We start from the raw sequence: 14,094 nt of genomic DNA, 5'->3' as shown, positions 1-14,094 counted from the left end.
CACAGACGGTTGTGTTCAAACTACAATTCTTGTTTAACCACTGTAAAATACCAAAAACAAACATGGCTGCCATTTTGAAATTTACAAAATGTGTAGACACCTGCGTGAAGCATGATTCAGCATTTATCCCCGCCGATATTGTTAATTTTAGTCTATAAACAACTCTTCTTTTTACACACTTTTCACTTACTGACATACAAAGTAAAACATCTACTGGTTATTGTTCTACTCACCGAAGTTGTGTAAAAACCATGTTTATTTTCGTAAAGTTTAATTTGCTTCCATGACGAGTTAAAATTCTGAACACATTTCTTCATCGCAATCCATCTTTTCTATTTTAAAGCACTGTATGTAAGCAGGCAATTCTTTGTGGATAGACATTCTTTGATCGACTGACAAAGGAACGACTTATTCACCAACGGAATTACCCTTTTAATTCAATATCGATTTCCTTCAAAAAGTAAAAGAACAATTCACCGACACTTTTCTTAAATTTTATCCATCAATTGTCCAACAAAACATCGCGTTATTCGAGTACATTCGACATTTTAACGAAATCGAAATGGAGTCTCACCAGTTTCATTCCAGTTTTATATTCCAACACTGTTATTCACATTCATAACATGATAATAATCCATCGTAAACACACACAATAATCGTTCGATGCTTAAAAAATATTTAATTGTTAAGTAAAAAACCCTCCAAGCCCGAATTTATTTTGTCCTTAAATCCAAAGCGTCTAGCTAGTTTCGTCATTAAATTATGTCACACGAGATACGTCATAAATTGCGTAATAAATTGAATGGAAATAAAAGTACGGAAAGCTGGTTCTTCATAAATTTTAGTGAAGAACCAAAACAGTATTATAGTATGACTCAAAACCTGTGCCCATCTATAATTTATTATAAAAGTAAGATATATATTATAGACGTTAATACACGGCTGAGCCGGGCCGGGCAGTGATAATCGGCCCCAGGTCGCAAACCAGGGTTATGCCCCCTGCGGGCCGATTATCACTGCTTGGCCCATCTCAGCCGTATATTATCCTCTAAATAATCCATCGTAAACACACACACTCGTTCACTCGTTAAACGACTGCGTACCCAATGACCTGAATGACGCAATCAGGGGTGAAAGGCAAAAAAAGTAGTCCCTATGTACATGTTCTAAAAAATAACGTGGAGAAACCCTTATATAAAAATAACCGTGGAGAAAACCTTATCTATTCTTTATGAGTCGTATTTGTTCTATAAAATCATTTAGATGTAGGATAAATAGATTATCTTCAATGAAAATGACGTATATGCTGTGTTAAACATCCGGTACCTTATTCCAAAACTAAAATGAAATCAGAAAGTGTGCTGTTTTTGTCAGAAATTTTCATTTGTTTACCCACTGATTTAAACTTTGGAAATATACTTTTCTTTTTTTATAATTTGAATACTTATTATTATTCTCAATTCTTATAAACAATATTTATAAAAGATAATTGCTTATGTTTGTCAGGCATGTTTTTATAGAAATCTATCTTATCTTTATTGTAAGGAACCTTTGTAGGAAAATATTAAACATCAAAAAGTGGATGTAATATTTAAAGTAAATTCAATATAAAAAAGTGAAACTCCAGCTGCTGGAGCAGTATTGCATTCTCATTATAAACAATTTGTTGGTCCTTTATTTACGGAAAGGGACCGATTGCCAAAACAGTACGAAACTATATTTTTAAGACATTTTCATTTATTGTAATTTTATTGTATTTTATTTCTCTATAATTATGTAATGCCTGTGAGATATATACATTGTACAATGCTATTTAAAACACGTTATCATTCAAAAAAGTATTTTATAACTATAATGTCAATAAGTACGATGAGCGACATTCGTTATATAGAAAACGTAAATAAAAAAATGTGGGAATATGTTTAACTTGTTAAAAAATGCATACATATAAATGAATTTTATTGCTGATTCATGGATATTACGGGAGTTTAATTAATGTATTACCTATCTGGTGTGAACCTCTACGTTTAAGCATAAAAACGATGAACATGTTACAACTCACTTAACACTTAACAGTCTTTTATTTATAATATGAACTAGTATTTTACTGAAAGTAAGTTTTATGAAAGGGTGGTATCTTAAGATTTTCTGTATTGATACTAGAAGAAATAGACACTCTCTCACGTAAAACTGTTGTATCGAGGGAGGGATATTTTAATATAAGGGTAGTTATGCTTCGATAATAAGTTTTATACATGTAATATACATTGCTTGAATCGACAATATTCTGAATTGCTATTTTTGCTGTAACTATAAATGTTTGAATTGTGGAGTAGTATTGCTCTTAGGTTTTATTAATATAATGATAATGGTTTGAATAGTGTGATTGCAAAATGCATAAGATTGTTTATGATTGTATTGAAATTGTAATATTCCGTTCAGTTTTTTACTCCTAAATGCCCTTTATTAATCAAAGCTCCTACGCGAAAGCCAGATGGCTTACCAGGCGTTATAATACAATGCATTTTAAAGCATTTCTACGTGAAAGATCGGTCTGAAATTTGGCATGCACATAGAAAATAGGTTCATAAGTATCGAGAAAAACTTATTTTTCGCGATGTTAACAGTAAACGTTGTCTTATAGGCAAACCGGGCCCTGTCAAAAGGAGCTGTATTTACAGAAATTCACCATTTTTGAGGCTGGATTGTACGCGTTTGGTCATGTTTCACGGAATAACTGCGTTTGTTTTATGAATTTAAGGAGCATAGTGAGTGTTTTTTTAAATGCGTTTTTAGAGGAAAATAAGACATAAAAAACGTTCACAATCTCGTCTTGAGCATCTCAGATCCCAACAATGTGTGCTGAAATAACTCATAAACATGTTTTGGTAGTTGTTTACTTCTTTTTCTACATAGCTTGTAAAAATATGCCAGTATTATGACCGATTTTTATTGTAAAGGGTTATCTTTTTTACTCCTCAATGCCCTTTATTAATCAAAGCTCCTACCGCGAAAGCCAGATGGCTTACCAGGCGTTATAATAAAATGCATTTTAAAGCATTTCTACGTGAAAGATGGGTCTGAAATTTGGCATGCACATAGAAAATAGGTTCATAAGTATCGAGAAATACTTATTTTTCGAGATGTTAACAGTAAACGTTGTCTTATAGGCAAACCAGGCCCTGTCACAAAGGAGCTTTATTTACAGAAATTCACCATTTTTGAGATTGGTGACAACAATAAATGATAAACTAATTAATAAGTATTATACTTTTATTATTTGTATTTTTTTTAAATTTAGAACATTGACTATTTTCTGTTCTCTGTGCATGTCTGGCAGACATGGCGAAAGACCGTCACAATTTACAGGCCAGACTGGCCTGTGAGGAGAAATAATTTACAGGCCAGTGGTTAATTTCACATGCCTCAATTTTAAGAGTTTTATCCTGGAGGGACATTGCATAGTAAATTCAAAAAGGGAATGTTAACATGTGGCTGATTTATGAAATGGCAAAAATAATGTGAACAGAAATAAATGTGTTCTTTTTCAGTTTGGGAAAAATATTTACACATATAAGCATACACAATTGAATTTTAATGATGTATCAAAGACTGTTAGACAGATTTCAGAGAGAATTATGTACAAAACAAGAATATTTTCATCTTTATGATATAAATTTATTTATTATTTGTTATGCTATTTTTGCAAAGATAAATTTAAAAAAGAAAAATAACGATGGAGATTGACAAATATTGCGTGTTATATTGAATATAATTTCAATAAATTGTGGACAAGTATATTTTCTCCATTTTGCGATGTATTATTGATGTGTTCGTAGAAGGTTGCTTCAGTTATTTATATATTTATTAGCATTGCAGATCTTCGAAAATGCATTTTGCCAATCCTGGTGCAATCTGAGCTTACCAAGTTAACATCTTACTGTCAGTTTGAACATTGTGTAGATGATAATATGGACACTATATTGTGTTGTGATTGACTGTTTTTTTTAACATCTTGCTGATTGCAATAATTTTGTTTAAGTTAAAAATCGTGTTTTTGAACCTCTACATATGAGATGAGTGAATTTTGTTTTCTATCTACACTTATACTAGATTTAATAATATATTAACTATAAATATGTTGTTGTCAACACATAGCATGTATATGCAATTGAAAATGTACTGAATGTTGAATATACTAGAATTGCTAATTAAAAAATGTCTGGCAGTATAGATGCACAACACAAATTGTATCATGAGCCGTAATTTATTTTAGTTTCAAATTTGTAGCTAAACAAACTGTTCAATTTCTGAATACACACCTATTTCAAGAAAATGTGCAAACATTTTTTCTTAATTATAAACATATTTATGATGTTCCATATCTGTCTAGGGCATTTTTTTATTTTGCTGTTATGAGTTTGTCTTAAAATCTCTAAAATGGTAATAAATATGAAAAAGGAACATATTTTTTATTTCCATGGCAACCACGAGTATTTATGGTTTATCATACTCCAATTAATTCTGTATTTTGTAATATGTTATGTTTATCGACATATGCGAATAATGGAGTTATTATCAGCACGAACTGATCAGCATAACATGTACTTATACTTATTGAATGAAGACGTCATTTCATTAAAAATGGCGCTATTTGGTGTTTATGACATGAAACATAAAAAATGAAATAACTTCGTCATTTTAAGCTCTACTTGCCAAAGGCCAGAAGAGTTTATGGGATGGCGTGGATTTTGTCCGTCCGTGCGTAAGACTTTTTTGTTTACGCGATAAAGTCCACAGTTTTCATCCGAGTGTTTTCAAACTTGTTCAGTGTCTTTATATCAATGAGGACTCGAACCAAATTGATTTTGAGGTCACTAGGTCAAAGGTCAAGGTCACAGTGACTCGAAATAGTAAAATGGTTTCCGGATGATAACTCAAGAATGCTGATGCCTAGGATCATGAAACTTCATAGTTATATTGATCATGACTGGCAGATGACCCACACAATGGCTACCACTACAACTGACAGCCCATATGGGGGCATGCATGTTTTACAAACAGCCCTTGTTTTAAAAAAGCAATATCGAAACAATAAGTCCAGAATGACTTCCCCTTGAGTATGAGAAAATTGTGAAATCCCGCTTGTTTACGCAAATAATTCCACAGTTTTCATCCGATTATTTTCAAATTTGCAGTATCTTTATATCAATGAGGACTTGAACCCTATTGAATATGAGCAGTATCGGAGAACTAAGTACACAGCAATCTCCCCTTGAATTTAGAAAATACTCCGTGTTTGCGCGTTTAAGTACACAGTTTCCATCTTATTATTTCCAACTTGCACAGTGTTCATAGCAGTAGAGCGATTCAGGCCCTAATGGGCCTCTTGTTAGAAATTGCATGCTCAAATTTAAGATTTTGATTTGTCAGATGTAGCACTTTCATAATATATGCCTAACTCAAAAAAAATTTTTTTTGACCAGATGGGTCAAAATCTCGTTCCCAGCCACATATCTTAGTTAGAAGGTGATGTTTCAAGCGGTTCCGTAGTGTAGTGGTTACACGCTCGCTTCACATGTGAGAGGTCCAAGGTTCGAGCCCCTGTAGAATCAAATTATTTAATTTGTGTTTTATGTTAACTGTTTGTTTTGACATTTTAGTTTAAATAAATATGCTGTTTTATTGTAACCATTTTTTGTTTTTATTATGCCCATGAAATATATGTGTGAGAGGGAGGGGGGTTCGTAAACACATTAAAACTTTTACAGTACATTTTATTAAAATTAATGGATGCCGCGTGGTGACAACGTTAATTTAAATTTCTTACATCACTTAAATATCTTATAAAAATACACGCGTTTTATATAAACAAATAAATGCAAACAACACATCTATTATGCATGTATTTTAGTTGTATTTATGGTTGTCTATCATAGGCCCTAAGTACTATCCCTACCACATAAAGAGCGCGAAGCGCGACACGTATTATTGATTGTAACAATGAGTTGTGATAAAGGAAGCAGCCGCTTATCAAGGAGGGGCTGTGTCCCAGCAACCCGTTTCCCTAGAGTCAAGCACTCCTCGGAGTTTTTTTAAGAACCACATAAAGAGCGCGAAGCGCGACACGTATTACTATCAAGGTGGTTTGGACCCTTTGGTATGGACTTTGTTTAGGTGACACAGTCAATGCGCATTTTGTGACACTTTTTCCGTTCCTTAATTACCGCGAAGCGCGACACGTATTACTATCGAGGTGGTTTGGACATTTTGGTATGGACTTTTTAAGGTGACACTATCAATGCGCATTTTGTGAGATGAAGCAGATTTTTTTAAAACATACACAGTTCTGTTTCATAAATGAAAATTGCACAATGATGCCAGCAAAAAAGGAAACCGATGTTAATAAAATGAACTATGGAATATTTTGGGGTTACAACACATAATCATAGATGATGTTTATTTGGGGGTTATAACACAAAATCATAGACAATGGTTTTACCAGTATCTTTTTCTATTTTGTTTAAAATAATCGGCCAATATATTAATATTTACAGTAGAAAAGAATCGTTCCATGTAACTTCATTGAGTGCCTTTTACACTGAAATTCCCGACGCCCTTTGATGCTTTGCATCAATACTTATCTTTTATCTTATCTGATTCAAATGAGCCGTGTTCAGGGAAAACTGGGCTTAATCAATGCGCGTAAAGTGTCGTCCGAACAAACGAATCAAGCGCGACACTTTCAAACTGGACTGGATTTTTATTTAAAAGAGAATTTTATTAAACTTAATTTCCATAGCATCGGAAGTGTCGTCCCTGATTAACCTGTGCGGCCTGCATTAAGCCCAGATTTCCCAGAAAGCGACTTATGAAGACGCCCAAACTCATCAGTAATCGAAATTCAGCAATCGTATTTGACATCGTTCTAATACAAACAGACATCCTAATGGTCCAGTGTGAGACGTTTGGGGTTTTCCGTTTTCCGTAAGTGCCATTTCTGGTGTTTTGGAAGCATTAACATCAGATCCACAGTATTTACCGGCGCGCCTGTTCGCATTGTGAAATGTGTGTTTATTATAATGCTAATTTAGCCTGCTTAAAACATAAAAAGCGTAAGTTTTATCGCATAACACCAAACTAGAACAGATGAGTTGTGTTTGAATGAGTACTAATGTACTGTATAGTCTACAGCTATGGAGCAATTGTATTGAAATATTGTTGAAATGTGTGTAAATGTACTTTTCTTTCGGTAATTTCAATTTCGCTTTTTAAGTGTTTTGTTATGATAGTGTCTGTTTTAGATCTGACATTTGCAATATTGCAACCGCTAATCGCCTAATGCTTAACTGTAAACCGCAATACGTTAAACCTCAATACGCTAAACTGAATTCGATAACGAAACTAAACTTGATGTCAACTCTACTTAATGACGTAATCAAACGATAAATTTGCGTTCAGAAAGCTTTTTAATGTTTCACAAAGTTTCTTAAAAAAAGTTTGCGGTTGTTAATTTTCGTATATAGATCAATGCTTAATAGAAACGAAATTATTGCAATTCGAATACGGATTCAAATATTGAGTGACGTGTGCAAAACATGGTGGTCGAAATTTTTTACGGTGGCATTGTTTCCAGATAGATACGACACAAATAACAGATACTAAATATATATTACACATCAATTTACCCCTACCCCTAACCTTACCCCTAACCCCTTACCCTACCTCTACCCCTAACCTTACCCCTAACCCCTTACCCTACCTCTACCCCTACTCCTACCCCTAACCCCTTACCCTACCTCTACCCCTACACCTAGCCCTTCGTGGGCCGAGTTAACACCGCACTTTCAATTGTGCAATTTCACCTTGGGTATGAATCTATTTAGAATACAACGTTCTCGATGTTCTTAGGGACAGAAGTCACAGATAATCACAAAGTTTTTATAAATTCTAAATACTTGGAGGACGAAAAAGTGTTCGAAGTGTGATGCAATTTATCCATAAATGTCTACTTAATAACTGTGCAGTGACCGTTTGTGCAGAAATCATCGGATGTTGGTTATACTTGATGGACTTTATCACTGGTTAACAGTGCCGCCTATTTTTGCGATCATAATTCGGACTAAACCAGTTCTGAAATCGATCGATTAACTTGTTGACCAATGTGAGAACATGCACATGTATGCAATTTTATCCCACTTTTACAGCGAATTCGGTTGATTAAAGCCGTATTTATCAAATTTCGGCTATAATCAACGGCATGGCTTTAATCAACGGCACGAAATGACGTCATCAACTTCCGAACCGGGACTACTTTTTCCCACGCACTTCGTCACCTGTATTTGCCTAGTGCATCAATAATAAAAACAATCTCAAATGTTTGTCAAACTTATTGACCTTACAACAAAGAAAAGTAGTAAAAACACGTGTTTGTTGTCATTTATTGTCATTAAACCTCTAGTATCAGGAAAATTTAACACTATGTTGCAAATAGGTTCTGTTGTTGTAGCTCCCCTTCGAAGGAGTAAGTTCAGGTTGCTCCCCTTTGACCGTAGTAAACAATCGTCTTGACCAAGAAATCCTGTTAATTTACAAGCAGTACTCGGATATGCGTCCATCTGATTTTTCTTCAAGTTAGCACCCTTTCTACATGGCAATGCGCACAAATGACACAGCATCCCAGTGGTTCATACGTCAAAAATTGGGTGTCAACAAGCTAGGTCAGATGCTGAAGACCAAGGCAAAAGACGCCGGCTTTCCCGAGCACAAGAGAATAACGAACCACTCCGTTCGCAAATTCCTGGTCCAAAAACGTCGAAATGCAAACATTCCACCCACTGAAACCATGGCCATAACAGGGCACAAACCTGTTATGTCCAGTCCATAACCAATTATTCCATCCTATTTGTTGAACAGCAGCACAAGTGTTCAAACATTCTTTCTCAGTCTAGTAAACAACCCATTAGCTTCCTCTTGTTCACCTTCATGCACTGAAACTATGGCCGAAATGCAGCCTAGACAACCACTGTCTAACGTCGAACAAGTTGATCTTGATGTTCGCCCCACCCAGTCACTTAACCAGCAAATGTCTTTCTCCAGTTCGAACAACTTTGCCTCACAATTCTTTAGTGCCACTTTCCATATTCAAAATGTTAATGTATATAATGAGCTTAAATCCAAGTTATCTTTGTTATTTCGTCACGAAATAACCACATATTATAACAAAGAAGCAAATATTGTGAACCTCGTGATCGAATTGATAGTTTGATATCGAAAGTAAATTGTGTGTGGTGTTAGGCTACGTTGTAAACAAATGTAGTTCCTTGTTTATAACAACTTAATGTCATATTGATATAATAAAACTTTAAGATTTGCAATTCAATATGATTAAAATTGTAATTAATAACGCTCGACTCTTTGTTACAGAACGATATTCTGATTAAAAAAATAAATATTTGATCAGCGGTTATTTTTGGAACGCGGAGTAATACACTGACCTTGGTTACACTACAGTCATTATCAAAGTACAACAAACACTCATGAAAACTAATTTTGTCTAAATAAACAAGTTTACTGAATAAAAAGTGGGATAAATAGAATAAAAGGTTAGTGTTGATTATAGATCAGGTTTATCATGCTCGGCACGAAAAGCTATTGCATTCAACTTGGTTCACTTACTTACTATCATGAAGGGACTGCGCAGGCAAAGTTAGATGGCTCTGTATATGAAAACGTTGATTTGAAACTGGTATTTCAATGTTTCGACGTCACGGCGTTATTTTTCTCGCAAAGTTATAAAGTTTAACATTTTAAAATGTAATAATAGAGCGAATCAGCATGACAAATGTGTGTGCTGTTATAAATTATTGAACTTAATCCATTTGATCATAGAACATCAATTTATTCACTCGCAGCTTCTCCAATCGTGAAAATGTTATTTTCCGAAAAATCCTGTGTTTCAATGTCTCTTTGTTTTAAGGGTCGTGTTTATATTTTTCCAAGATGATTTTTTTTACATTAAAAACGTATTTGATTCGGAATGGAATGTCTGCATTATATTCTGAAAAACCAAATGCAACAGACGTCTCGTCGATTGAAGTGATGCCTTTATTAGGACAATAGTAAGTGTCGGACAATAAAATCCCAAATGATAAACGCACTTGTCTTATTGAATAATGCAGTGAAGATAGGCTCAAAACCAGACATTGAAATACATAAAACAAGCTATGAAAATATTTCACCAGTGGCATGATATTGGCAACAATAATATTTGTGTATTTGTTCTGTCTGCTTGGCAAGGAAAGCTGTCATTTCGTTTTTTATTTGTTGCAGCGTTTCAGTGCGGCCTGGTTGACTCATAGGGAAGAGAGCTCAATTGTGATGATTGGTCCACAACGAATTCGTTTGGCGATTGTGTCGATCGATCGACGGCGAATTCGTTCTGCCGTAGTATTTGTAAAAAGGAATTGTATAGTATTTGTATACACTAACCATATTTGTAATGTTGTCATTTTCTCATTTATTTCATTATTGTTATACACTTTTGAAATATATAAATTTTACCCAACATACAATTATATCGTATGTTTGGCGTAAATGCATTTAAATAAAATTTAAAGTTAGTGTTATAAACTATACGATGTGTCAATACACGCATACATAAACGTGAATGTGATTATAGGGTGTGATATTTTACCGGTCTAAATTGAACAAAACTACGAGAGGGTGTAAATGTAAAATCCTCTTTTGTTATGCGTGATTGTAGGTTATGTTAGCTATATAGTGTAACATATACGTACTTACGAAAGTATGTACGTACCAACATACCGAGCTAACTACCTACGTAGGTACATGCATGCACGAACGCACGTTCGCAAGAACGCATATGCTAATACAGTTTTGAAGGTCAATTGTAACTCAGTCAATATTCAGTTACCTTAGAAACGTAATCGCTTTTACAAACATTAACTTAAAACGATGGCTATATAAACACTGCCAGATATGATGCAATGTTTACCATGCAATATAATTATTGAACAAACATCAATATTTCAAAGAAATTATAATTCAGAAAAAGTTACTAAATGCAAATACATCATTTTCTAACAATGACCAATTTTGTAGAAAATTAAGTGTGCATGCAAATTTGACATTTAATTATGTATAAGTAACTAACCCTTCGATAAAGTCGGACCAGATTGTATTTTATACGAAATATTGGGACGTTGATTTATATAAGAGGCTATTTAACTGAAGTATGTGCATTTCATCTAGTTCCGTTTGTACTATACACACACAGTCCGGCCCCGTGTTCACAATACCAGTTGATCTTTATTTTCCGGGTTAATATATCTATTTGCAGATATGCCTGCCATGTATTTTTAATTTGACAGATAATTTAAATTGTGATGGATGTAGTTAATTTACATATGAGTCTTATATGGGAAAACAGTGCTTAATGCACGAGCGTAAAGTATCGTCCCACATAAGCCTGTGCAGCCCGCACGTGGCATTTACCTCTGCATAAATGCAAAGGAAAAGCCTAATCATCCATATCGTTTAGTATTTGCATGTGTTTTAACGCTGCGTGCTGTTATAAAAAGTATCTTTTCATATGTTTCCCATGTTTTTATCTGAAAAAAGACCCCGATAACATATCGTTTTTGTATTCATTTTTTCTGAGGAAACCATTTTAATTCTATGAATTAAAGTTGTATGTGTTTGATTTCAACGCTTGTACACACTCATTTAGTGTCTAGTTTTTACAATAACTTTGAAGATATGTCCCCGAATTTATTGAAATTTTGGTTTGGTTGTCATTTATCCAAAAATAATGTTTTTCTCTCGTAAATGTAGTGATGCATATATGTCAATTATAAAGCATTTTCGATTTTCCTCTGGGATATAATACCATCTTTGTATTTGCAGAGTCGAGGGTGTCAGATATTGACGGACAAACTGGTAAAACACGTGTTATCCCTGTGAAATCTGCTAATTATTTCCGAAGCAGTCCAGACAGTGGATGAGGTGAAAGCGTTTAGGCTCGTCCATCCTTAGATGTAATCTATAAAGTAATCTATGCCAAAGTTCCCTGAAATAGCAGGGAAAGAAAACTTGCATGTCTTGGTTCAATTGTTCCGCTGTATTCGACTGTCAATATCAACTTAAATTGAGTTGACGTTATAGAAATATTTCAAGACGCACGAATAGAAAGTATTAATACCATTGCATTTATAGTCGCATGTTTTGATATGAAAACAATACTCTTTCCGTTGAACAACGCCACACCAACCAAATAGTCATAGGAATTGCCGATGAAACATACATGAACGGGACGGTGCGTCTGATGATTTCTAACTTCAAATGAGCGTTGCTCTGGGAAAACGGGGCATTTGCAAAAAGAGTCGTCCCTGATAAGCCTGGGCAGTCCGCTCAGACTGAAGTAGGAATGGAAATTTTCTTACTGACGTAAAATAGCAATATTTACTTATTAAGCTGGGATTTTTGCAATGACAATCAGCATATTCAGGGTCACAATGTGAAATATATGCTTGTTATACAAAGTGCTTTTATGTATTTTGTAAAAATCTGCACTAAAGGTACACGGCCGCACAACAGTTTAATATCATTCGTATATCAAACGCATTATAAGTAATAATTCAAAATTTAATCTGTATCCCAGCTTTCGCGGGTATTACTGTATGTTAGGTTGGAATGCTGGGACACACTCTGGGTCCTAACATAATGCAGTCGTAGGCACGGAAGGACCTCTTAAATTTCAAAATACATATACATGGCCAGATTCAATTATTGTATACTATGATGAAAGCTTTGAATATTTTATTGCGGTGCTCGATATATGTGTTTCTATGTGCAAACTTACTGAAAACATAAACGTTCATCAAACCTGGTTTAATGATTTAATGCTTTTGCACACAGTTGGCCAATTTCATATGTCGGATTTGAACGGAAAACTGTCGTATCTCCTTCATGAGTTACAACAGTCTTTCGTTCACCTCTCGATATGCCGGACTTGATTAGACCGCTTCCTCAATATGCCACTGTTCGATGTTTGAACATTTCACTAAATGCATGCAAATGGAGGAAATTAGAGTGCGCATGCTGATGTTGTGAGAAACTCCTAAAGACGACATGGGTCTGATAAACTGGTGTGAAAAGATGCATACACATTAAGGATATATGAGTGAAGCTCTTCGCGAATGGGGCTTAATGCGTGCGCGTTAAAAAGTCGTCCCAAAGGAGCCTGTGAAGCCCGCACAGGCTGATCTGGGGCGACACGTTGCGCTCTTAGTGAACTATTCGTGTAAAGGATTTCTCCTCGTAGCAAAAATCCAATTAAGGCATGTACTTTTATGTCTGATTAGAAGTGCCGACTGCACAGGTAATCTATGGCGACACTTACGGCACAAAGGACGGCTCATATACTTTGTGAGTACACATTCATAACAATTCATGTCCATCAGTCGGTGAGACTGTTTATGTATAAAAACAGATATTGGGCTCCTGTAATTGTAATTCATTGTAATGAAAGACATGTAAATTTAGTTTAAATTAACATGTTTTAAACAATATCTTAGTCTGAATAAAAAAAAACACGGAAATTGAATTAATCAAATGTCCAGCTTATTTCATACTATAACTTACATAATTTATATGTGTGCGTCATGCATGTATTTATAAAATTCGTTGTGATAAAATATGAATATTGTAATTTCTATATTAGATTCACTCATTTAATTGCAATTAAATGTAAACTAAAACTATTGTATTGCATATAATGATTCAATATTATAGGAATACATAAGAGGCAAATATATGTGTATGTCAAAAACATATATGAGATAAAACATTTTCCGTGAAGTGTGACTCAAGTAAATGCCATAAAAATGCTTAAGCAGATCATCAAGTCGCATTGGATTGTCAATTATTACCTAATTTACTGTTACTCCATATGCAAAGTAAAGAAATCAGGTTTCACAACTTAATGTTGTTGTTTTTTCAATCATGTGCACTTGCAAAAGCAATAATAATGTTTCGTTGTTGCTGACTTTGCTGTTGTTGTTATATGTATTT

The sequence above is a fragment of the Dreissena polymorpha genome, chromosome 10, assembly GCF_020536995.1.
Source record: "Dreissena polymorpha isolate Duluth1 chromosome 10, UMN_Dpol_1.0, whole genome shotgun sequence".
In the NCBI taxonomy this organism is placed as follows: domain Eukaryota; kingdom Metazoa; phylum Mollusca; class Bivalvia; order Myida; family Dreissenidae; genus Dreissena; species Dreissena polymorpha.
The sequence above is the reverse complement of the archived record's forward strand: the minus strand, read 5'-3'. Positions refer to the sequence as shown.